We start from the raw sequence: 26988 nt of genomic DNA on the forward strand, positions 1-26988 counted from the left end.
CGTCGAACCGATTCCAGCTGGTGCGCCGATATAGCGTTCGGGGGCGGTTGGAGCCACAAGGTATATGATTACGCTGACATGGTGCAAGTACGCCATTTTGGCAGGAAAATGATGCACTGAAAGAGGCAAAATATGTGGGCCCCGCATGAGACAACACAAAATCGATGGCGTCGCCGAATTAATTGGCTCCTCAAACGAAGGCAGCCAGTGTCAGGTGGATCCAGGTCAGATCAGGATCCATTTATAACAGCGCTTATAAGTGTTATATATGTTGTATTGTATGAACTTTAATCATCAATAATATCTCTTTTCATTTCTATTCTCAGAAAAAAATCTCTCTTTTCATTTCCCCTTGCCAAAAAAAAACAGTCTTCTTTCTTTTCAATAGTCAAGCTGGGTATGGAGGACCAAAGGGTATAACTGGGTCGGTTCAGATAAGGTTTGGGACAGGTTTTAACATACCCAATTATGATTCAAGTCTAAAAGTCTATCCTAAACCCGACTCAATCTAATTTGGGTCTGAGTCTGGGTTGGAGTATGGCTGAAAATTGCAAACCTATAATTGTTAATGGGGTCAAGTATGCATTGAGTGGTATAATCAGGTCATGCCTTCAATAGGCACGCTTTTTAATCAGCTATAAGAATTAGATCTAGATCTTACCCATTTTGATACAGGAGAGTAGCAGATGACCTGGGTCCATAAATAATCCATTTTAAATTTTAGATTTTGTTTTGGATCTTTGTGCTTAGGTAATGGATCAACATGTCTTATATATATTGTTAGGATGTAAGTTATCTAAATATGTTAATTAATATGATTGTAATTAAAAAACTCTCATATATAAAAAGATGAGAGATCTAGAAGGTTATTTAGAGTTGATTTGAGAACGTTGAATTGAGTTATTTATTGTTTTTTAGTTATTTTTTAGTTATTTTCTATTTTCAAGTTTTTCTTAAATTTATAGTAAAAGTAATCACAGTTGCTAGTTTTTCTCATAAATCCAACCCACTCGATTTATATCAAAGTGGTATCAGAGTGAGGGATCGTCATTTTGATTTCATTCAAGAGACTATTCTGTTGAATTTTTTTTATTTCTCCAAGCATTCAGCTCAGAGAGAGAGTAGTGTCGATCATAACAGCCAATTCCATAATGGTGCTAGAGAACGTTTCAACATCGAAAATAATTGATCAACTACAATAAGATGTGGAGTTCGAGCAAAGGCTCAACAAACTTATACGGTATTTGAGTTCGATCGGCCACCATCCGCCAATTGGACCCAATCATTCGATAGTCTTCGTGGCAGACGAAATGACCCATGCAGTAGTGGGAGGCAGATCCAATGCCTCTCCCTCTTTCTGTTTGTTACTCACACTGGATGCCCCTCTACCCACCTCTTTCCTGGCAAGGCAGAGCCCACACTTCAGCATGATGCCACCTAAACAGAGCACATCGCACAAGACCAACCCACCAGCAGAGGGCACACTCTACTTCCCTCTACTTTTTCGACTGGCAAGAATGACCCACTGTCGGACTGTTGTGTAAAACCTATATATTTTAATGCTATAAATAAATAAATCAGCTTTATCTTCAAGTTAAAAGCATGTTTCTATCTTTTAAATGTCAATTATGGGTATTTTACATTCTCGAATACTTTTTTTTGGTTAATAAGGGTAAAATAGTTATTTTAAGAATTATTTTAAACAAAATATTTTTAAATATTGAAATTATCATGAAAACTAATGGTTTTAGTGAGTCACAACTCATCTGAGTGTTTTTTAGGTGTTTTGAACTTAACTACATAGTTTTTTGGTGGTTTTTGAAAGAAATTTTAATGATGGGTATTTTGGTCATAAAACAATTTATGAGAAATATTTTAATCAAATAAACTATTATTTTAGAAAGTATCAAAACCATTAACTATTTAGAGTTAGTATAATTATTTAATATGAATAAAATATAAAAAAATATTTAAAAATAATAATAGAATTTATTATGGACCCGAATCTCATATGGGTTTCAATCCAAAGCAGGGTTTTATGGATTTTAGAATAAGTAAAAAGATCTCTAACTATATATATATATATATATTATTTTTGAAATATAAAATACAATATATATGTAAATACTACATAGTATTAATTTTTTTTAAGGGTTCTAGACTTTTTCTTTCCCCCCTTTCACCAAGCTTTTTCTCCATCATGTCCGTCCTCATCGTCTTTGGATTCATTGACATCGTCTTGTCTGGCATGGTCGATTATGTCCTCGATCTCCAGGAGAGCCTCCTCCTGGCTCCCCCCTCAAGGGCAAGGTCGCTCGCAAGTATATTGTCGACATTAAAAAGGGGATGATCAGGATCAGGATGAAGATAGGCTTGACCCCTCTGCATCATCACCCTTTGTATCAGCCTTGGATCCATCTTCCTGTGGTGTGTCAAGAAATTGGGGTGGTTGGACTCCTTCTACATCTCGGTGATGTTCGTCACCACCGTTGGGTATGATCACTACAAGAAAAATGCAGATTAGCGATGGATGCTTTTTGTCGCTAACGTGTTTAGCGACAGATTCGCAACGGAAAGCGTTCGTCGCATAATCCTAGTCGCTAAAATATGATAGAATTTATCTGTCGCTAATTAGTGATGGATTAGCAACGAACATGGTTCGTCGCTAATCCTTTGCTAAATAAGGAGTGATTTGGTTTTGCGAAAGAATGTATTTCGTTGATAAATTTAACGACGAATATGTATCTGTCGCTAATGTTCATCGCCAATTTAGCGAGGGATTCGCGATGGATTAAATTTCATCGCAAAATATTGACTGATTTAAATTGGCGACAGATATTAGCTATGGATAATATCTGTCGCAAATGTTAAAAAATATATATATATTTTTTAAATATGAATATCAAGAAAAAATTCTCGTTATACAATTTATATAATCTGTGTATAAAAAACAAAGTACACATAAAAAATACATATACAAAGCAGGTGAAACAAATTTAACACAAGTTATAAGTTAAACAAATTTAACAACCCAGTATAGTCTTTGCAAAGTTTTAATTAGTTACAAGTACGTGAAACAAATTAAACACATGAATTCAATCCTCGTCAAGATTCGGGGCATCATTCTCTTCATTGTCTCGATCCGCCCCTCCACCAGTTCCTCTACGCTGATCATCTCCAGCATTCTATAAAAGAACCAAGACCTTAGTATTGATAAACAAAATATAATGAAATAAATTATATGCAATGCACCTAATCTAATGCAATCAAAGTAAATGACTGAATGACACACAGACTAACAATAAAGTGAAGGACAATAACAGAATTCAGATATGTGTTCTAAGGCTGACAAAACAAAATCATAGTGATTCAATCATGCAAATATGTGTTCTAAGATTGTCAAAAAAATGTCACAGTGATTCACGCATGCATATAATGTTTATAAGGGTGTCAAATAAATGTGTTATGTATCACAATCATGCATATATGTGTTATAAGGCAGTCAAAAAACTTTCATAGTGATGAAATCATGCTTACATGTGTCCTAAGGTTGTCAAAAAACTTTCATAGTGATTCAATCATGCACATATGTGTTCTAAGGCAGTAAAAAAAATTCATAGTGATTCAATCATGCATATATGTGTTTTACGTTAGTAAAACAATTTCATAGTAACAAAATCATGCTTATATGTGTTCTAAGGTTGTCAAAAACTTTCATAGTGATTCAATCATGCATATATGTGTTATAGGGTAGTCAAAAAACTTTCATAGTGATGAAATCATGCTTATATATGTTCTAAGGTTGTCAAAAAACTTTCATAGTGATTCAATCATGCATATATGTGTTCTAAAGGTGTCAAAAAAATTCATAGAGATTTAATCATGCATATATGTATTCAATCATGCATATACTAGCTTGAAATCTAACGATATGAAACAAATTACATGAATCTTTATACCTATGTAAACACCCCAAATTTTCTACCTTCAGTCACAAACCCTTTCCTTTTGCCACTGTGACCCACTCTCTACCGCCTTCAGGGAACCAGTTGGTCGACATCTGAGTCAGGGTTGTTCATAGCCCAAATTTTACAACAAATTTCAATACTTCATCCTACAATCAAGATTCAATCATCATTTTGGCTTAATCACAATTATCAGTTCTCATCCTCAGATGAGAATTTCATATTCTTTGTATCTGCCAGGGGTTTGGGATTTCAAGTCCCTTATCCAAAGTTTACATTTTATGTGTCATTGCATATCACTGCATGCATTCGGCATATCATCTCATATCATTTCATGGCATTGCATCTCATTTTCGAGATCCAGCACTCCTGTTTTTCAAAATCTTTAATCTAGATTCGATTTTAAAACTTTTCTTTCAAAATCAATTCCAAATACCTAGGTTTTTAAATCAACATTTCGTCATTTGTTAACCCCCAGGATCTTGTATTCTTTTATTTCAAAATATTTTCTATACAAAATGATCTGGATTCATTTTAAAATCAATTTTTAATTGATTTAAGTTCTCAAATGAGACCCATCTAGGTAGTGTTGCTTCTCGATTCTTTAATTCTTCACATTTCTCAACTTTTCAGAGTCCTAGTCGGATCAGGACTCTATCTTTTTACCTTTTAAACCTTTTTCAAAATTTTATTTTAGTTTTAAATCATAGGTAGTCTTATTCCTTATCTATTCTTGTCATTTTGGCCAAAATCTCAGAGTTTCAATCAGATTAAGACTCTTTTTCAGAGTTTCGGTCGGATTAGGACTCTACTTTTCACCCCTATTTTTATCACTTATTTTGAGAAAAACTTTCATTTTGGCCAAAATTTTAGAGTTTCAATCGAATTAGGACTCTACCCCAGAGTCTTAATCGAATCAGGACTCTATCCTGATTTCAATTTTTTATTTCTTTTTCACTTGTTTTCAAAAGTCCTTTTTAAAATCTCGTCAATTGCTTCTCAAAAAACCAAAAATTCTTAAAGTTTTAGTCGAATTAGGACCCTTCCTCAGAGTCCTAGTCGGATCAGGATTCTGAACCCGACTTCAATTTCTATCTTATTTTTGTCTGCTTTCTAAAATTCTCTCATTTGTTTTCTAGAAAACCCTAAATTTTAAGAGTTTTAGTCTAATTAAGACTCGATCTCATAATCCCAGCTGGATCAAAACTCTAATTTTGATTTCAGTTTTCATCTTGTTTTCACCTATTTTTGCGAAAAGCTCTCAAAATCTTCTTGTCTGTTTTCAGAAAAATCAAAATTTCAAGAGTTTCAGTTGAACTAGAACTCTAACTCTAACTCTAACTTTGTTTTTCAGTTCATTTTATCAAATTCTAAGAAAACCTTTTAAAATTCCTTTATTTATTTTTCAAAAATGCCAAAAAGCTAGAGTTTCAGTCCGATCAGGACTCTGCCCCAGAGTCCTAATCCAGTTAGGACTCTATTCTAATTTTTGTTTCTACTTCCATTTTCATTCTTTCTACTTGTTTTTCAAAAATTAGTCTGTTTTGCAGAGTTTCAGTTGATTTAGGACTCTATTTCAGAGTTTTCAGTTGAGTTAGGACTCTATTTTGCAGAGTTCCCACCAGCTGTTTTTATTGTTGCAGTCTTCATATTGTGCAGCATGTCGGCAAATCGATTGGAAGCCACCTTCTGCCACACTACCCTCACATCCTTCTCCTCGTTCGCAGTCGCGAAGCGATGCGAAACCTATAAATACTTTCAGAAAGTTAACACACATGACTATAAAAAAAATTAAATATGAAACACATTAGTTATGATAAACTATTACATACCATGAATGAGGACAATAATTTCTCCAACACCTCATTCGGGTATTCTTTCCATTGAGCGACCAGTCATGTAAGATGCTAAAGTAGTGACTTCCTAATTTCTTGTATTGTATTAGGAATGGCAGTGGACTAGGGCGGGGGTGGGGGACAAGGTCTCCACTCCCGCCCCGTTTCAAAATTTTAACCTTCATCCCCGGTCCATCCCTGTGGTGGGGGAGACTTTGGACCTCCACCCTCGCCCCGTCTCAAAATAATAATACTTGTCCCCACCCCCGCCCCGCCCCACCCTGTCCCCGCCACACCCCACCTCGTCTGTCCCCGTCTATATGAAGATTGCATTTTCCTTGCCATATTCAATAAAAAAATATGCAATGTCCAAAAATATTTGCTTCTTTGTTTGATCAAGTCCATCATAACTTATTTTTAAACTCTAATGAATATCTTTATGTTGATTCTTTAAGGTCTTCAAGATGCTTTCCCATTCCTCTATATTGTTCTTATCAAAAAACAATGAGCCCAATACTTCAAGTGTTAATGGTAGCCCACCGGTACTCTGCACAACTTTCTTAGATAATTTTTTCAAAAAAGTGAATTTATTTTTAATCAAACGCTACAAAATTTGCTAATTGAGAGTAGATAACAAATTTTAAATAATGTGAACATAACTTTATGAAAGCTTTTTAAGATTTTCAGTGAAAAACAACCCACAAAAAACCAGAACTTCATTACTTGAAAATTTGTATATTTATGTCAAGAAAAAGTTGATCTAACAAACTATGCAGATTTGGTTGAAGCAATTAACTGAAAAAGCAAAACAGTAATAGTTCCACCATAATATGAACCTAGAACAAATAAAAATCAGATAAAAAAAAAATTTATGTGCAACCTCAGCCAAAAGATGGTGAATGGTTAATGAATAATCATTGTCACGCTCAATAACAGAATTTGATATCATCATTGATTACACCAACATAAAAAATCAGACAAAAAAACTTTAGGTCGCAGTTGGTTGCACACATTTATCATACCAACAAATAGAAATCTTGATCCAATGCAATTTTAAAGAAAATGGGTGCACCCAGATAGACCCTTCAAAATCCCACAGAAGCAAAAAAAACATATTAATGCAGAGAGAGAGAGAGAGAGAGAGAGAGATCAGATGGTAGTGCATGTTATAGATTCATCACTTTGTTACAAATTTGATTGGGTTTAACCATCATCACATCTCCTCAATTCAGTACCCCAAATTGAAAAAGGATTTAATGTACGAAATGAAGAAACTCGCACAAAGAAATAGAAAAGGGTGAAACAAAAAAAGAGTGAGATACGGTAATCCTTTCAAATGTACAGAACTCAGAGCTAGATTTTCTACTTCTACAGAACAAAAAGGGCTTCTGGCTGCAGCTTCTCAAAGATGCTATAAAAGAAGAAAACAAAAATTTACCTTATCTCGCTCCTTTGGGCGGCGACGATCAGTAGAGATGCTACAGTATTTTGTCTAATAAGATTTAGGGTTAGGGTTAGTAAGTTAGTAGTATATATAAACATGGTTGTTTTGTAATTTTATTAATGAACTTAGGGTATTTTAGTAATATTATTAATGGGGGTGGGGATGGGGCGAGGCGGGGGAAAGTGTAAGTCCATCCCGGCCTCCATTCCCGTTTCATTTCCTTCATCCTCGGTCCAAACGGGGCAAGGCGGGGCGAAGCCTCGTTGTCCTCCGGTCCACTATCATCCCTATATTGTATGGCTCGAACCTCACGCTGCACATCCCTATATTGTATGGCTCAAACCTCGCGCTGTACATGAATTAATACACATTAATAATCGACTGTCGATATACACTATTTATAAGATAAGTATTGGACAAGTGACAATAAAATACTTACGGTCGACTATCGATATATACTATTTGAATGAGTCATCGTGTGTCAGATTCAGAAGACCCTGCATCCGACGTTGTCGCGTGATGTGTATGAGTAGCTGGTGTAGGTGGGTCATGTGTAGGCGAAACATCAGCTACAGAACAATGAATTAGAAATTCACATAATGCATATTTAAACTAATCAAGTATATAATTATTTAAATGATATACCTATCGAAGCATTATGTTTCATATATTTTCATGTTTCTTGATTAGGTTTAGGTTAGATATAGTCTAGAATAACGTGTTTCATGTTTTGTTTATTTCGATGTTCTTTAGATCAATCAAATAACAGTTTTTTCTTAGTAGCCGATATATCTTCTTGTATTGCATTATTGTTCTTTGTTAGAATAGCATAGATTGGAGTTAGGCATTTTCTTTTGTTAGTAAATAGTGAGTTTTGTTTTATGTTATTTCTTGAAATTTTCCTTTTCATAGATTATATTAGAAATAGTTAGGTTTATGCAATTATCGTTTTTCTTTTAGTGTGCTTAAGTTAGTCGAATTTTTAATATGGTGTTTTTCTTAGCTTTAATTCACGTTGAAGTTTGTTTTTTTATCAAAAAGAATAGTTTGATTTGTTGTCCTTATTAGTAGTCAACGTTAGTTTTAATTCAGAAAAATTATTTTTAGTAATTAGTTTAGATAATAATCATTTTAGATTAATTCTCGTTTACTTAAGTAGATTAATTGCTAACTGGATCTTGTTAAGCAGTAATTTGTTTTTATCAGCAATTTTAAATTTTGTTAACTCCCATTTTTCAGTACTTAGATTAGGCTTAGTTCTGTATTTAATGTTAGAATAGAGACATGTAATTAGATTTAATTAGCTTATAAAATTTAACTAGCCGGTTTAGTCTTTATTTCACTTATTGGTTTTACTAGATTAAAGTAGATTACTTTCTCAAAGCGCGTCCTACTGTAGCTAACATCCAAGTTTACTTAGTCAACTTAGTTTTATTTAATTCATGAAATCCTAGTTTAGATTAGTTTTGTTTGCATAGTTTAGATTAGTTAATCAAAAGCTAACCGATTCTTGTTTCTTTAGTTTAGTAATTAGGTAACATTAGTTAAATCTTTATGTTATTGCACTAGAGCTTTGTCAAGTAAGTTTGTTCTTATTTTGAATTACTGTATAGCAAGTAGGTAGTTAGTTGTTAATTTTTTTAGTTAGTGTGCTAATGGTTAAGTCTTGAAATTTGGTTAGTCATTCTCTCATAATTCTTGATTTGTTGTTAGTAATTTGTTATTAGTTCTTGAATTATAGTTAGTTAGCTTGTTTTGCTATTTTGTCTTTTAGTGTTAGTTCTTTCAAGTTTGTTATTAGCTAGTTCATGTTCATAGTTAGTTTTTGTTTTTAGTTTAGTTTAAAAAAATAACTAGCAAATTTAAATGAGAATCAGCATTATCGGCACATCCAAATTTCTTTTTCTCTATAACAGCTGATTGATTGCTTGTATAGGAATCTTGGACAGACCTTACACAGGTCAGCGTAATGGCCAAGTCAAAATATGAGTTTGCAAACTTGTTTTTTAGAGAACCAACACAATAAGACAGTCGGTTAGTCATGAAAAAATTAACCTAGACATAACTAAACCCGATCTATCCACCAAGTGTGAGTTGACATATTGGTTCAGAGCTACATATGCATACAACAAATCTGAACTGAAACTGAGTATGTACACTAGTTGCAGAACTGCCTGAGTAAAGGTAGCACTTCTGGACCAAATCTATCTACGTGAGAATAAATTAACAAATTTCTTCAGATCTGCCTATGTAAATGCAACAGATCTGATTCAGATCTGTCCTCAAGATAAGCAAAGCAATCATACCCTTACAGCATCACAGACGCATGCTATATGCATATACATTCAACTCATAAACAGTCTTAAAAACTCCTAAGAATCAAAACAGAATTTTAACCAATTATATATCGATGTCAAGACCTATTTTGGACAACCTAACGATGTCCAATATATTTTTGATATAACACGATCTTGAAATAACTTGACTATTAAGCATTGAAAGTACTGTAAAGAAATAAAATATCGTTGTTATGCTCCTTAGCAAAAAAATGGCTCTACTATTCTTATACAGCCAACCGATTTTCATCATATGCAAAATGTCTAACAATCGATTTTAGAAATAGTCATATCAACAACTATAAAAAAAAAATATGCTGGAATCTTGTAACAGGTTTGGTTTTGATTAGATATGATCCAATTCAGACCTCAATGGGTCATCCATGGTTAGCCCCATATATATATATATATATATATATATATATATATATATATATATATATATGTTAGGACCTGTGATAGGCCTGGTTTGGGTCAGATTCGACCCCAAACCAGCACCACAATGGAGCCAGCAAAAACTGTATATACACATATTCAAGCTATGTGCGTAAATAAAAACAAAGTCTCATGAAAGATAAATATATGCATATATATGTTTATCATGCTAAAATAGAAAAATAAAATCGACAAGAATATTAAATATATATTTGTAAACACCTCAAATTTTCCAGGTCCGTTCAAAACACCCTCCTTTCACAGATGCCAACTCCCTGCAGGGCAACGTACGAGTCTCACCCCTAGGTTTAACTCAGTCTAGAGGTCAGTTTACCCCCATTTTGTTAATAAAATTATCATTTTACCCTTGAGTCCCCTTAGCTCTTCGTGAGTCAGACATAGCCAAACTCATCTTAAGTTCAGAAGAGTTAGAATGTCAATCATTTCTAGCTCCCTTGAGCTCATGAGAAAAAGTGTCAGTCCATTTGGGCTAAATTTAGTTCATTTCAGGCGAAATGAGCTCATTTTCAGCTCAACTTTCACCCAATTATCCCCTAATGAGTTAAATCTAGTAGATTCTATCCTTATGGTCTAATTTGAGTTTATCAGAAGATTAAATGGTATAGTCCTAAGTCACTGCTCACAGTCATGGACCTTTATTTTAGCTCATTTTAGCTCAATTCAGTCCAAATTGAGTTAACCCCAATCAGTTCAGATAGTGTTTTAGCTCCGAATTTAGTTCACCTCAGTATAACTGACTTCTAATTCAGTCTATTTCAATTCTATTCAGTTCAAACCAGTCTAGTACCGTGTTGCGTTGCCCCTGTAGGGCAAAAACAAAAATAATAATAATTTCTTCATAATATCATTTTTATCAATTTTCAAACTGGGACAAGTCCCAATTTGGACTCGAATCAATTCCTTTATCTGATATTTTATCAGTATCCGAGATTCAATCCACATTTTAATTTGGATATTAGATCCAATGTCGGATCTGATGTCAATTTTCTATCATGGACCTGGATTCTTCATTCAATTCATTCTATTATCCATATTCAGAGTCCAATTTACCTTTTGAACCCAGAATATCTTATTAGATATCCAAGATCCAATTAATCATTTTAGATCTATTTCCATATGGATCCACCTTCTGATCTATTTAGAAGGATAAAGTGGATCAAATTTCTGAACTCAGACTCAGATCCATTTCTTTGTCTAATATCTGAGACACAGTTTCACTTCTTGGATTCTGATCCAAATCCAAGATCCAATTCTATTTTTGGGCTTGATCCAATATCCAAATCCAAATTTCATCATGAGCCTGGATATTTATTTCAATTCATTTTATAAATCCATATTCAAAGTTCGATTATTATTTTCGAACTAATTTCTTTTGTTTTTATCTTTTATCGAGATTCAGATCTACTTTATTCAAAATTTCGGATCCAGCTTCAAAATCCATTTTTTATTCATTTTTCAAAATCAATCCTTGAATTTCAAATCCAAATTCATCATTTTTACAAAATCTTTTGAAAATTAGTTTGGATGTAATGTATAACTCGATTTGGATTTTGAAGAAAAATCAAGAAAAACAAAATGGATCTTAGATCCAGTCAAGATCAATTAAATTCAAAAATCAAAATTCTCTTTTTAATTTCTTTCATTTTCACTTTCTCTTTTAAATCCTCTCATTTGTTAGCTTTCTAAATCAAAAAGAAAAAAAATATTTTTTTTCTAAAGGGGGCACCACTTGGCATTTTCTCTCAATTCCAAAAATGATTTTCAATTTAAACTCTTTTCTTTAGTTTAAACACCTTGTTTTTCACTTGGTTTTAACTTTCCCCTTTGTTTTTAAACAAATCTACATGTGCACACACATGAAGTGGTGCCACATGTCATTATTTTTCTAAAAAAACAAAAATGCCCCAAGGGTAGGGTTGGAATTTTCATAAAATTCCAACCCTAAACCCTAATTTCTGCCTATAAAAAGGCTCAAGGGGTTGGGGGGCAAGTCCCAATGAGTCCAGCCCTCTCTCTCTTCCCTTTCCCTTTTCCTTCTTTCTTCAATTCTTCTTCTTCTCTCCTTTTTTTCTCCTCTAGTTGCCGCCCCCTTGGTGCCTCCTTCTCCATTAGAATTGAAGATCAATTACAGCAAAGAGGAAGATCACCTCCATCAACAGGTATACCTCCTCCTCTTCTTCTTCTCATTTCATTTTTTTTGTTGCTTTGGTTGATCATTTTGTTGTATTTTCATTTTAGTCATCATGAAGATGAAATTTGATCTTCTATAGATCATTTTTTTCTTCAATCAGCTATATCAATTGTTCAATGCCTTGTTTTTTTTATTTTTGCTTTGTTAATTCTGTATTAGATGTTATTTTACTGTTTTCTTTCTTCTAAAATTCAAAAATATTTCATCTAAGCTTTATTTTTCATTTTATGCATTGATAGATTAAATGCTTTCATTCTCTTTTCTATCCTGCATGCATTTTGATTGTAGATTTATGCTAGCATATTAAATTTGAATATTTTCCTTGCATTTTTTATCTAAATTTTTTATGGGTGATTCATGACTGTATCTCCATGAATCTGTGAATTTTTAATGATTTTTGGGGATATGTGAACCCACTTTAAAAATTGAGAATCAGACCCCTATCATTCTGCACCGTCAGGATTTTAGTAGAATCATGACCGACTTGCCGGAATGATTTCTCCCTAACCGAAGATGATCTCTATGATCCCTAAATGGTGGTGTCTCTAGAATTGAATTTAGTTTATTCATGCCAAATTTTCGCAATTTCTATGATCATTTCATACCTGATTTTGATCGAAAACCACAACCTAGTCACTCTGTGTCATTTTAATTGCTCACGCTTTAGTCCATTTTGTCAAAGTCATATCTTCCTAATGAAAGATAATTTTCTAGATCTGTAAAAGGAGTTTTATTCATTTGCATGTCTAATTCATCCCTGAAAATGTCAGTAATTTCTATGGTCGATTTCTATTTTATTTTTATTTAAAATTGAAACCCTATCTGTCTGCAACCTTAGGCGTTGATCGGGTCCAAGATCAACTTGTTGCAGTCATATCTTCCTAATGGAAGATCATTTTCTAGATCTTTAAAAAGAAATTTCTTCCTTCAAATATGCATGCTAATTTTCATAAATTTTTATTCTCATTTTATATTTCATTTTAACAAAAAACTGGAACCCTATTGTTTTGTATTGTCAGACAGTGCTCAGATCTTGAGCCAACTTGCATGAATCAGATCTCCCTAATGAGGGATCAATTTTAAGATCTGTAAAAAGAGTTTTCTTTCTTTGCATGTTTATTTTATCTCTGCAAATTGTTAGCAATTTTCATACATCTTTTATATTTGATTTTGATCAAAAATCAAAACCCTGTTATTTTGCATCATTAAGCATTGCTTAGATCTCATCTTATTTTGTCTTAATCAGATCTCTCTAACCAGAAATGGTTTTTAAGATCTGTAAATAAGGTTTTCTTTCATTATGTGTCTAGTTTATCCTTGTTGATTTTTATAAATTTTCATTCTCATTTGCTATTTCAGTTCTGTTAAAAGCCAATACTGGTTATAGAACTTCATTTTTGTAACAAGTTCATTTCTAAAGATAGAACAGTGACTTACCAATGTCACCATTCCCAACCCAAATTTGATTTTCCATTTCTGTAAATTATAGTAGTTTTTTTATTGTGTTAAGCAAGTTCTCCCACAAATTTGAGTGAAATTGAGTCAGTTTAGCCTTTAAAATACCTAAATTACAAAAACCAGACTCTTAAAATTCAATCTCCTCTTTCTAAAATTAATTCTCCAATTCAGGTTTTCTTGTAAATATTGATTCTGCAAATTCTTGTTTTAATTTCATAAAAAAAAACTAATTCAGGTTTTCTTGAATTTTTCAATTCTAGATTATTTCTAGAATTGTTAGGGGTCTACATATCAATTTTCATAAATTTCTATGGTCATTTAATATTTCATTCATTGCATTTTTCAAAACTAGTTTTCTAAAAGTTATAATTTTGCTAAAATAGGGGTAAATTAGACCTTTTTGCATTTAATTTCTCAAATTTCAAATATTATTTCTATGATTTAAAACTTTGATAATGTTTTTAATCACATTAATGAGCTCCCCAACCAATTTCATAAATTTTTGAGCTTCTATGTGATAAATATTTCAAAATACATTTCAGAAAACCCTAAATTTTAAGGCCATAGTCTTAAAATTAGGGGTATTTTGATCATTTTGCCCTATTTTCAAAATTTATTTTTTAAAATAGGTTTATTTTAATAGTTTATTATATCATGCATTCATATTTTACTTTATTTTATGATTTTAATTTTACGAAAGGCATGAAAAAGGCTCATTTGTGAAAAATATCCTTCAAATTTTGGATATTGTTGGATAAATCCAGAAAAGCCTACATTTTCTATTAGGTGTTTGCTAATTTTGCAGGAAAAACTCAAGATGATGTTCTTCTTTATTTTCTTTTCATTTTCTCATTTCATTATTCAATTATTCAATGTAAATTATAATAAATATCAAAAATAGTAAAAAAAATTCTTTCTGCATTAGCAAAATTGTATTTATTTTTGAATATTAAACTGCTAGGGCTTGGCATACGTATTTTCCAATTCCACGGTGGCAAAAACATGAATGACACATTCACCTTCTTCTAAGAATTTAATAAACTTAATAAAATTCGTATTTGTGGCCATAGTTAGAATACAAATAAAATTCAGATTTATTAATTTCTTTTAAGTTGCAATAAGTCTACATCCTTAGGCTATTTTAAAAAACTATTGCATATTTTAAAGTTTTCCAAGATATTTTCAAAAAAATGTATTTAAAACATATTTGTGGCCATAGTCATGGATATCTGGCAAATTCATTTTTATTTTTATAAAAATACAATTTCAATTTTGATTTCAATTTTGATTTCAATTTTGATTTCAATTTCAAAATTCAACTTCAAACTCCCATTTCAATTACAATTTCAAATTCAAATTCAAATTCAAATTCAAATTCAAATTCAAATTCAAATTCAAATTCAATTTCAAATTCAATTTCAAATTCAATTTCAAATTCAATTTCAAATTCAAATTCAAATTCAAATTCAATTTCAATTTCAATTTCAATTTCAATTTCAATTTCAATTTCAAATTCAAATTCAAATTCAAAATTCAATTTCAAACTCCGATTTTGATTTCAAATCCATATTCAATTTCAAGGCAATTTCAATTTTGATTTTAATTTCAATTTCAAATTTTAATTTCAATTTCAATTTCAATTTCAATTTCAATTTCAATTTGAATTTCAAATTCAAATTCAATTTCAATTGTAAATTTCAATTTCAATTTCAACTCTAATCTCAGTCTCAATTTCAACTTTAATTTCAATTTCAATTTCAATTTCAATTTCAATTTCAATTTCAATTTCAATTTCAATTTCAATTTCAATTTCAATTTCAATTTCAATTTCAATTTCAATGTCAATTTCAATTTCAATTTCAATTTCAATTTCAATTTCAATTTCAACTTTCAAATTTCAAAACAAACATCTCATTTTTCAAGCATTTTTTAAAAATTTAAATTTTCCAAAACCCCTTTAATTTCATAATATTTTCCAAGTGATTTTTAAAGTATTTTTAAATTGGTTTTAAATCATTTTCAAAATCATCTCAAAATAATTTCAAGTCATTTTCTAAATGATTTTCGAAATATTTTCAAAGTTAATTTTAAAATCATGTCAAAATGATTTCAGGATATTTTCCAAATAATTTTTCAAACACTTTTCAAAATAATTTCGAAATCATTTCAAATTATTGTCCAAATATTTTCAAAGTATTTTTGAATTAATTTTGAAATCATTTCAATTCAATTTTCAAATATTTTCAAAGTAACTTCGAAATCATTTCAAAGTAATTTTTCAAAGTATTTCCAAAATAATTTTTTGAAATCACTTGGAGTTCGATTTAAAGCATTTTAAAGCAAATCTCAATCTCAAAACCATTATAAGCATGCATCAAGATTTTTCTTGAAAATTTCTTAAAAATCACAACATTTTCATTTCTGCATTCTAGGATTTAGAATAATTTCTTAGGCATTTTAAGCAAAGCAAGGCATAAAGTTTAATCATTGGTTCAATTACCCCTGGTAAAGACGCCAGGAACAGTTGAACCTCGTACTGATAGGCGGATCCTATTTCTTAGCTTTTCTCGCAAATTTTCAAAACGAATGCATATTCATATACAAAAGTTTCTTTTTAAAAGAAATTTTTACAACAATCATAGTATCTTATATACATATTCATAAGGTCAAGTAGACTTGCAAAAGTTTCTTTCTAAAAGAATTTTTTTGCAACAATCATAGTATCTTATATACATATTCATATACACAAATAGGAAAAGTTGTTAAGATGTATTACATATGTATTTAGTTCCACAATAAGAAAAGTCTACTACTATCGAGATCACACGTATTTTTAGAAGTAGATGCTTTAAGGAAATCAACATAAAAATAAAAAATCATCACTCTATATAAGAATATATATATATATATATATATATATCATTTTTTAAGCAGATTTTCCTTTTCCCCATGAAATATCTTTGCATAAATCGAGTTATACTTATTTCTTCATTGTTCGAACCTAGAGAAAAACCCATACTTTCAATTGAAAATAGAAAAAAGACCAAAAAATATTCGTCAAATAATTTGAATGGAAGATAATCTCTTATCCTTCTTCTTTCCTTTTTCTTTTCCTTTTCTTTCTTCTCTCTCTCTCTCTCCCTCTATCTCTCTTTAGAATAACGATTCTAGTGGAAGAGAAAAACTCAATTCTTATATAAGTTTTCTCTAGATTTATTTCTACTTTATCTCTTCTTAACATATAATTTTACTTAATTTTAACTATTGCATTGACTTTAAAGTTTTAAATTGGTTGGTCTTGGATTTCAAATTTGGATCTGAATCCATATCCAAAATCCATATGGATCGCAACCTGTATCAAATCCTAATTAATATGGGTCTTAGATTGGGTTCAAATCCATATCAACTTGGATCAAACAAATCGAATCTAATCTGATCCGATCTAGAAAATGGTAAAATAGAGGCGAGTTATTTCTGAATAAATACAATTTTTCGGCCAACCACAACCTGAATTTAGAAAAATGAAATATCAATATTCTTAGAATTATGAGACACATCTAATGATATACTACCTAAATTTTGGCTGAATTTCACTTGAATTTTGCTCAATTTTGGATGATTTTAAAGGTAAAAAACAAAAAGTTTTACAAGTATTATTTTCCTCATTTTGTTCTTGTCAATGGGTCTTGGGCCATGCCCAGACTCAACTGACGTCATCTAAAAATGAAGATTTCTATCAACTTACAAAATACTTAACCAAATTTTTAGAAATTTTAGAATTTAAAATTATAGAAAAATACATGATATTACAATTTGTAATATGCAATGTGTGTTGAAAGCATGTGTAAAATGATTATCTGCCTAAATGATTGGTTATAAAACAAATAAAACATGTTTATGTATATTGATTCAGTCTACCTGTGTTGGTATTCTCTACCAGGCTTTTGATCATGCATATATTTTGCATTGTTATTCATCTTATTTCATGTATGATTCAATTAAAAATCGCTTTAAAAATTTATTTTTATTGCTAGTTTTGAGAAACCGCATTTAAATTGAATTTATCGAAAAATTACGTATTTCAAAGCTTACCCTACATTTTTAGTGTTTTTATTAGTTTTAGATTTTCTTAATTGTATTTTATTTAGGTTAGGTTTGAATTAACCAATATTAATTAGTTTAGAAAGTTGTGTTTTTTAGAAAAACACATTTTCCATAAGAGACCCTGTTTTAGAAATTATTGAAAATCTTTAAACACTTTTTGAAAAGTCGGCTTTAACCTAATTAGAGCATTATAAATACATCTTTTACAGCAAGAGGAGACATTTTTCCATATTGGAAAACATGCCCCTTGCTTCTTGCCTCCCTCTTCTCTCTCTCGCTTACTCTCTCTCACTCTCTCTCACTCTTTTGCCATTTTTTTCTCTACTATTCTCCTTTTCTTCTTATTCTCCCTCTTTTTCTTCATGCTTCGAACCCTTTCGTCATCGGCGGCTTCTTCTTCATCGGGGCAGTGTGGATGCAGACAGATTGACCACCTTCTCTTCTCAACCCATTCATCGGAAGCGATCTACGATGTTATCTTCTTTTTCTCTCTTTTTCATCGTAAATCTAGATTTTTCATTGCATTAATCATTGCATAGCATATAGTTTTAGTTGTTCATAGCATCTGCCTATTTCATCTAATTTATTTTATGTTTTGCATCTGGAAAAAAAAAATCAATGAAGTATAGTTTAACATCTAGCATTTTAGTTGTTCTTATTAGTCATTTTTTTTAGTAGGTTTTATTTACTGCATGCTATTATTTTTTTATTCAGTCTATAGTTGCTTCATGAGTAATTCAGTGTCTTACCTCATTCAGTCTATGCAATTTTTATTCTTATCATATAGTTTTTTTTTTACTTTGTAGCTTCTTAGTAATAGCCGATTCAATCAACGGTTTCTTTAGTTTTGTCCTTAGCCTCTTTCAAGCAAGGGTTATAGTTTTTAAGTTTCTTTGCAGCAGCGTTTCTTTAGTTGTTTTGAATCAACTTTAGTTATTAGTTTACTAGTTGTCATTTTTTGTAGCCTAGCTAATCAGACGTTTCTTTTTTTGTACCTTATTAGTTAAGCCCATTAGTCATGTATCCCATACGGTATTTCAATTAACATAGTTATTTCCTTAAGTTATTTCTCTGCAACAATCATTGATTTCATTTAGTTGTTTTTTTTAGTTCTTATCTCAGTGGTTACTTTATTAGTTTACCTCATTAGTTGTTTACCTTAGACAGTCTTTGTGTTGCATATAGTCTGCAGAGTATTGCATTCGATTTTCATAGATGATGGGTAGTTTGCTTTGACATTTTTACTGAATAGTTAGTATTATAATATGATGGGTAGATTAAGCATTATGTTATTTAGTTAAATTAATATTTTTAGTCAATGTTTGCCTCTAGTTACTATATTCATATATGTTGCTAATTAATTAGATTTTTACGTACATGGTATAGTATTTAGTGGGTAGTGCATTCAGCCTGCATGTGTTTACATTAACCTTAGTTTAATTAGCTTAATTTATCTCTTCTTAAGTTATTTATTCCAATCAACATGTCACCTAATTTAGGTATTCAGAATTTCCTTTAGTTTGTCTCATAAGTAGTCAACTTTAATTAGATTATTAAATAATCAATTCTAGTCCATGTTTAGTTAGATCATCTATCGTTAATTAGATTATTATTTGATTAGTTCATAAAAGTAGATTGAATTCATGTTAGTTGATTTTAGAGTTAGCAATTTTTATTTAGCATGCATATTTAATTAGTAAGATAACCAATTTTATTTGTATTGCTTCATTTGATTTGCATCATAGTTTAGGTTACTTTTATATTTCAATTTTATTTATTAGTTTACATTCATAAACCGTATAGCAGCATATCTCATGTTCATTTAGTTCAATTGGTTATTAGTTGGTTTCTTGAATCAGTTTGTTGCAATTTAGTTCTTGATTGTTAGTTAGGTGCTTTTGCTATTTTGTCTTCTAGTGTTAGGTTGTTATATTAGTTTGTTCATAGTTAGTTCATGTTTTTAGTTTATTTTCAGTTAGTTGAATCTTGTTTTTGCTAAATTTTTTAGTCATTAGTTAGTGAATTCTTGTTTAGGTCGATTTATACTGCTTTGTTTCTTGTTTTTGTTTTGCAAGGAAGAGTTGAAAACTGCGGTAAAACCCTTTTCGTGTCCTCAAAGTACCCTCTGAGGTCCCCTCAAGCCCTCAGAAGTGCTCTCGAGGAGCCCTCAGAGGACAGAAGAAAACATGCATTACCTATTCCATTAGAAAAGGGATACAAGGGGACAAAGACTCAAGAACTAAAGACCCTCCTTTTAGTTTTTGATTAAGATTTTAATTCTTTTATTTATTAATTGAGTTTGTAATAATGTCACTAATTATTGTTTAAAGTCCTCTGTAGAGGGTTACACTCTCTTCCTTATTAATTCAATTAATTAATTTTTTTTTGACAATAAAGAGTAGTTAGATTGTGTGTTGAATATGGAGTATTTCTCATTCCCTGAGTTAGACCCGAACTCCACCACTCGTGTGAACCGGTTTTTATTATTTGGTGTCTGACTTTAACACCTATTTTCCTTAAAAATATTATTTTGAAATTTATTTTCATAAAACTCACACCAGCTTTCACGAGTCTGACCCTTTTTATGGGTTTTCAGGTAAAGTATGATGTATAGCTGCAGAGCGGATGTGGGATGTTGTGGTGACATCGATAACTAGTATTTTTCTTTTCTAAGGATAATTTTGAAAAAAACATTTATTGTTATTTTAGACTAAAAATACTCTGATATAAATTTTAAATTATTGAGACTGAATTAAACTTTAATAGTGAGTGTTATTCATACTTTAATTCAGTTGTAATGATTGTTGGTTATGTAACCTGCCCATAATGTTTAACAAAAAGAAGGTTGTTTTCATTTATTAAAAAAAAATCATGAATTATTTTTGAGTTAAAATTTTAGGGCATTACAATGACCCAAGGTGGGTACAGGAACGTCATGGTCGCTCATTGGTGGAGATGACGGAAGGCCCAAAGCAAGACATGATGAGAGGTGATGCGAAGCGTGCCCCCCTCCTAGAACAACAGACACACAAGTTGGAAGGCGGGAAATTTGTCTCTCCACCTGACAGTAATGATGGGTGAGTAGGAGATCTCTTATCAGAAATGGGTTATGAGTGGTTCCTCCTGAATTTAGCTTCCCTCTAAAAGGTTGTGTGAGCCTTACTCTCCAACTCTAGTTGGCCCTAAACCAAAACTACCTCCCTGTTTTCCTAATCTCTCTCAAGCCTTGTCCACTCCTTATCGACCCTACAATCTGAGTTAAGACTCAAATCTATCTTCACTGAACCCAAACACTACTACCAGACCTAGACAACTTCCAAAAGGTTCTCAGAAAGGGTATGTTGGCACATAGTACCAAGATCTCGCAAGCATCCTTCATACATTTAAGAAGAAGGGTTATTCTTCCAGACGCAAACCATCAACAGAAGACATGATCGGCCTGCAAGAGTTGAAGATTCAATCTCTAAGCATGGTTCAACAATGAAGTGAATCTCAACCATCAAAAAATTAGACTTCGATCAATGCATCAGAAATGGTTATGATAGAAGAAGTTGTTAATAAGATTCAAGGTGTAGTATGAGAGAACCAGACCATGGCTTCTTGAAGGAACCCATTCCCCCTCCAGTCTGATTGATAAAGATAATCACATGAAAATTTGTACTCTAGCTACAACATGAATGATCCCACAGAACAAGTTCTGAAAGTTCTTAAGAACTCTTCAACTGAAACAACAGTGAGATGGAGAAAACTAGAAGGTCAACACAATGGACAAGACATTCCTCATTTAGTAAGGATTAATGTTAAACAACCATAGTACAACTCTAATTTTGTAATGACCCAAAATTTAACCCAAATTTTTGAGGATTTTTTTTATACTAGCAAAAATATTTAATGTAAACCAGTTAAGCATCTCAGGTACGTCATAGAAAAATCAAAGCAAATGCCATCCATTTTATTTCTAATAACAAATAATAATAAACCAAGTATTCTAAATATTCTAATAATAGAATTAAAACTAACTAATCTATTTCTAAACATCCCAAGAACATAAATAACTCATGTATCATGACCCGTACATCATCCCACAACCGCTCTGATTTTTTTATTGTTCTCTTAAAAAATGGTAAAGTAATTGAATCAGACTACAACCAGTCTAAGTAGGATAATACTATGATTATGTAGATGTATTTTGTAACAAGCATGTGCACGGTAATTGAATTTTCAATGAAAAGCATAGTTGAGATAAAGCATGACATATTTAAACAAGTAACAAAGAACCAATCAATTGCATATCATATTTTTTATTCATAAACTAGCATAAAATGAATAATACATGTTCAAGCATAGAATCTCATAATTTTTCATATGATTGAAAAACATAAAAAGTTTAATTTAAGTTTTTCTTGAATTATCCTGCAGGTACTCACAAGTCAAGGCAACCGTAACAGAAGAAAACATTTGGGGGTTTATTATGTTTGGTGTTTTATTTACCCGAATGTCTAGCTGAAACTGAAATCTTAAGGGAGCGGTTAAATAACCGAGATAACTTCTCGAAAGCCAAACAATAGGATGCATCCCTAACTTCTGTAAAAGAACTTTGAGCTACCACCTAAGATAATTTAGTAGTCTAGGTCCCCTAACTCTGGGGAGTGGGGACCAACGACCCATTATCGCTCGAAGCAAAATAATACATGTCATCGGAGTTATGTACCACTTACTCTCTCCAAGGTAAGCTCGAGTCTGAGTGGTTTGCTTATCTTTATAATTTTATTACCAGATTTTTTCAGGGTTTCACAACTCTAAACCCAGTAACTCAAAGACACTGGGGTTCGCAACAATTATAAATCATACTAAAATAGTAGTATATTCTCAATCATTCATACCTTAGATAGGTATGTTACCAATTTTATCCATTTAATAGTGCAGTCCCACCCAAAGTGCTCTCATACCTTTAAACCAGATAAGCACAAATGCCCCAGTACCTTTAAACTAGTGAGGCATAAATTATTGTATTTTAATGTACTTGTGTATTCACGTTAAACTCGAGGATCAATGTGAAACCCTCTATACCCTAGCTTGGCAACTCATGTGTCAGCATCAAACCAACCCGCGGGTTCGATTATTAATTCATTATTTAAGAATTGTGGGTACATTACATGTTCAAGAGAATCACATAACAGTAGATGTAAATCCTCATATTGTTATTCATTTTATCAAGCATAATTTTATGATTACTCAATCTTGAACCTAACACTATATATGAATAGGGTAGAGATAGTCATTCCTTTGTATTAAAAAAATGATAAACAATTAAATAATTTCAGAAACAGACAATACATAGTTCAAATATGCAGATTCAAAGATTTTCATATTAAACCTATATTCGAGATACTTTTCCAAAGCACTTTCAACTATATAATGAAAATAAAATATGAACCATGCATAAAGCAACAGGAGAATTGGCTTGCATATGACCTTGAATAAACCATGAATATGGCCAAGATAAACATGTTCACCTCTGAATATGTTTCACAAATGAATTAAGAGCACAATTGCATGGTAAAGATGCTTTCTACAAACAATATGATATACTTGAAACTTTTCTATAGTTAGCAGTCAAATCTCAGACAAATTTCCTCTTGTACAATAACTGATTACTACAACTATCACACTTTATCGTTTATCTTGAATCCACAATGGACCAATTCATGAAAACTTGAAAATAAATCGATAGAGTGTGATTGCATGCAATAAACAATTTCAGTAAACCATCTTTATTTATATCCTACATGAATCATCTGTATGCAATTAGATGGGATCTTTTAGTCAAAAATAAATTATATTTTCTTTACTACATCATATTAATCATTGACAATTGTATATCAGAACTTAGAACTAGTAGTTCAATAAGAGGTGATTAGATGCAGAAGCATAATTTAAACTGTAGGTTTTATACTTCCATAGATTTTAGAATCTCAGTTTTCCAGATGATGAAAAGTTGTACTGAAAAAAAATCTGGATTCTCTACGTGGTGTGCATCTCTTGGGTTTTTAGTGAGATTTGCTGGAGATTTCTCATAGAATTTAGGCCAAAGTGAGATTGAGCTACCCATCATGCATGAAGTTATCACAAGCTCTATCAAAACTATTTCATTATTTGTTAGAGACCGAACTATCCACCAAAATTGGTTATACCAATTTTAACCAACTTCAGCGAGAAACACCAACAAAGCCAGGAATCTTGTCAAGTGCATATCAATTGAAAACAATAAACAAGAACCCTACTGTTACCGATCCCCAAATCCCCTCTATATATCATTTTTAGGGTACTCATGCAAATCGTATGTCATCAAACAAATAACGCATTTCCAGAGATTTTAAATGATTCAGATCGTTTCCAACAATATTTACATATATAAAAAATTTAAAGAATTTTTCAAAAAGGGCCACATAATACAGTAAAATTTTTAATGCCAAAGTACACAGATCAGGCAACCCACAAATTGAATGTGAATACTAGATAAAGTATTTTCTTGATCTAAGCAGGTAACACCGATATGTTTTTATGACACCTCTAAAAAAAATCCACAAAGAAAACACAGAACAAACATATTTGAAGTTTTGATCAGTTTATTTATGCATATTATTCTTTGAATTTAACATTAAAAGATAAATTGGCAGTTCATCAAGTTCCATCGTGGTTCCAGTTAACATGATTTAGAAATATACATATATGCGCACATAGATTTTATTTAAAACGAAATACAAAAACAAAACAAAATTCTATTCTGCCTCACTTCACAACATTACATTACACAGACCGAAATTTATTTCAGAGAGTTTAATACATATTTCCAAGTTAAATCACACTGATCAAATAACCTGTATATTATAACACACGCAAAACAGGGATTAACCTCTTTCAGGTAATATAAATCAGAACATATTTTTTTTCATTAAAACGAAATACAAAAACAAAACAAAAATCTATTTTGTTGCACTTCACAATATTAGATTACGCCGACCAAAATTTCTATATATCCAGAATACTATAGCATGTGTCAAAGCAAAACACGTAAAGCATGGTTTACAAAGTTTGCTTTCACACTAATCGGTCACACCAGAAAAATGAGTTTTGGTATTGACAGATTAACATCCAAATGAATCCCTTATTTTTATCTCTACCTAAATCCCATTCCTTTTTTTTATTTGGGTTTAACAACAAGACATTGCATGCTTGAACAAGGCACACTTGCAAACATCACAGCGAATTCTACCTATGAATCGCAAATCCTTGATTTTTTTGTCGATTTTTCCCTTCTAGCTGCCATGACTCCAAGCAATCGTCACACTGGATCGTGTAAAGGAGAGAGAGAGAGAGGATGAGGGTAGGTCTTAAAGAGACGAGGGAGAGAGAGTTGGAGGAAAATGGGTAATTTCAAGTAAATTACCCTGGATCCATAAATAAAATTTTAATTGGACCATATGCTTCCAATATACAATCTTCATTAAAATATCAAAATTTTGATGTCCAAAATCGAAATAAGGTAATTTGGATCCAGACCTTTCTGACATAATTTTTTTAGATTCAAACATTTGGTAAAATACTAGGGACCCAAATAAACTACCATGGACTCTATATGAAGTTTTTCCCATTTAAAATCCGACTAAAAGTTCTTGGATCCACAAAATGTGCATAGGATCCAATATTAAATCTGACTATGATACCAAGGTTCTGATACAATTGACTCAAATATATTATTAGATATCCAATTAAGATGTTCGGGATCCAAGATTGAATGATCGAATAGGATATTAGAGATTTGACATTGAAGATCCAACTAGGATATTCGTGATCCAAATAAGAATAAAGAATAAAACAATGAGAATATCCTCATATCGACTTATGAATATAAAATTCAAATTTATTTAGCCGATAAAATTCACAAGTGTTACATTCTTTCTCCATAAAAAGAATTTCGTCCTCTAAATTCTCATTCAAGGGCCACTTGAAAAAACTGGGTACTTTTCTCTTATGCTGGCCTCAGGTTCCCATGTGCTTTCGTCGATATCATGATGTTGTCATCTAATCATGATGAAAGGGATGGTCTTGGTTCTCAGCACTCATTCACTTCGCTCAAAAATTTTCACCGACTTTTCTTCAACAGTTAGGTCTTCCCGTATATCCACATCTTCGTACTGAATGACATGGGATGGTTCGTGGATATAATTTATCATCATAGACACATGAAAAACATTATAGATCTATGCGTACTAAGAAGGTAGAGCTACTCGATAGGTTGTTTCACCAACATGCCTGAAAGTGAAGTAAAAACGCAGTCTATCATGTAATGCTATCATTCACTTTCCTTATTCTCAAAATAAACATGCTCATGTCCAACTTATGACTAATACGTGCATGATTTCAATTATAAATTTATGTCATTTATCAGAACATTTATGCACTTTGCATTAAAAAATCATAATGGAACATGTCCTATTTCGACCCTTCCTGTGTGTCACACACACATGCACCTCACGTGCATCAACTAAGCCCTTGGCTTGTATCAGCAGGTCAAATCACATGACCAAACATAAATATATATATTTTTATTCACATGTAAGAAATTCATATGCAATAATCATGCAAAACCTTAAAAGTCACTACATGTTCACAATATATAATTATGCACGTTAAAGAAGTTATCATAAAAAATCTAATTAACTATTTATCTTGCTTATTCAAACCCATCTGGTATAATAGAGGGTATAAACATTTATAAACAATCATATGAGTATTTATTATTCTATATATTTTTTATTGCCCTCCTATGACTTAACTAGTTCTTTTTTTGAACAATTCAACACAGCAAAACAATGGTTGGGAGAACAGACCCATGGTCCCAAGTCTTGGCCTAAGCTAAACCAAAATCGTCGGCAAAAAAAGAATGGTCATGCATCCCTAACTCTAACTTAAAGAAAACATATCAAGCATTTAAAGGTAAAGACATGATATATTATTCATCAATCGTTAAGTGAGAGATAAGGGAACAACGTCCTATGAGTCATTCATTTCAATCATTCGAACATAAATCATTTCATTACTTAATATTCTATTCAACTTTAACTCACATAATAAAGCATAATCTATATGCATTCAAGCCATATAAGTCATCGCATAAATAAATAAATAAATAAAT

The 26988-nt window shown here is 31.5% G+C and overlaps 1 non-coding gene across 1 annotated transcript; it reads right to left on the minus strand.

Annotated features, from left to right (window-relative positions):
- Positions 1-6943: 6943 nt before the first annotated feature.
- Positions 6944-7024, minus strand: LOC149816994 (small nucleolar RNA Z195/SNORD33/SNORD32 family). Its single transcript, XR_016427772.1, has one exon. It is a non-coding gene; the product is annotated as a small nucleolar RNA Z195/SNORD33/SNORD32 family (small nucleolar RNA).
- Between the last annotated feature and the right edge of the window lie 19964 nt (positions 7025-26988).

This window comes from Nuphar pumila, chromosome 14, assembly GCF_984573655.1.
Source record: "Nuphar pumila chromosome 14, dmNupPumi1.hap1.1, whole genome shotgun sequence".
Lineage (NCBI taxonomy): Eukaryota > Viridiplantae > Streptophyta > Magnoliopsida > Nymphaeales > Nymphaeaceae > Nuphar > Nuphar pumila.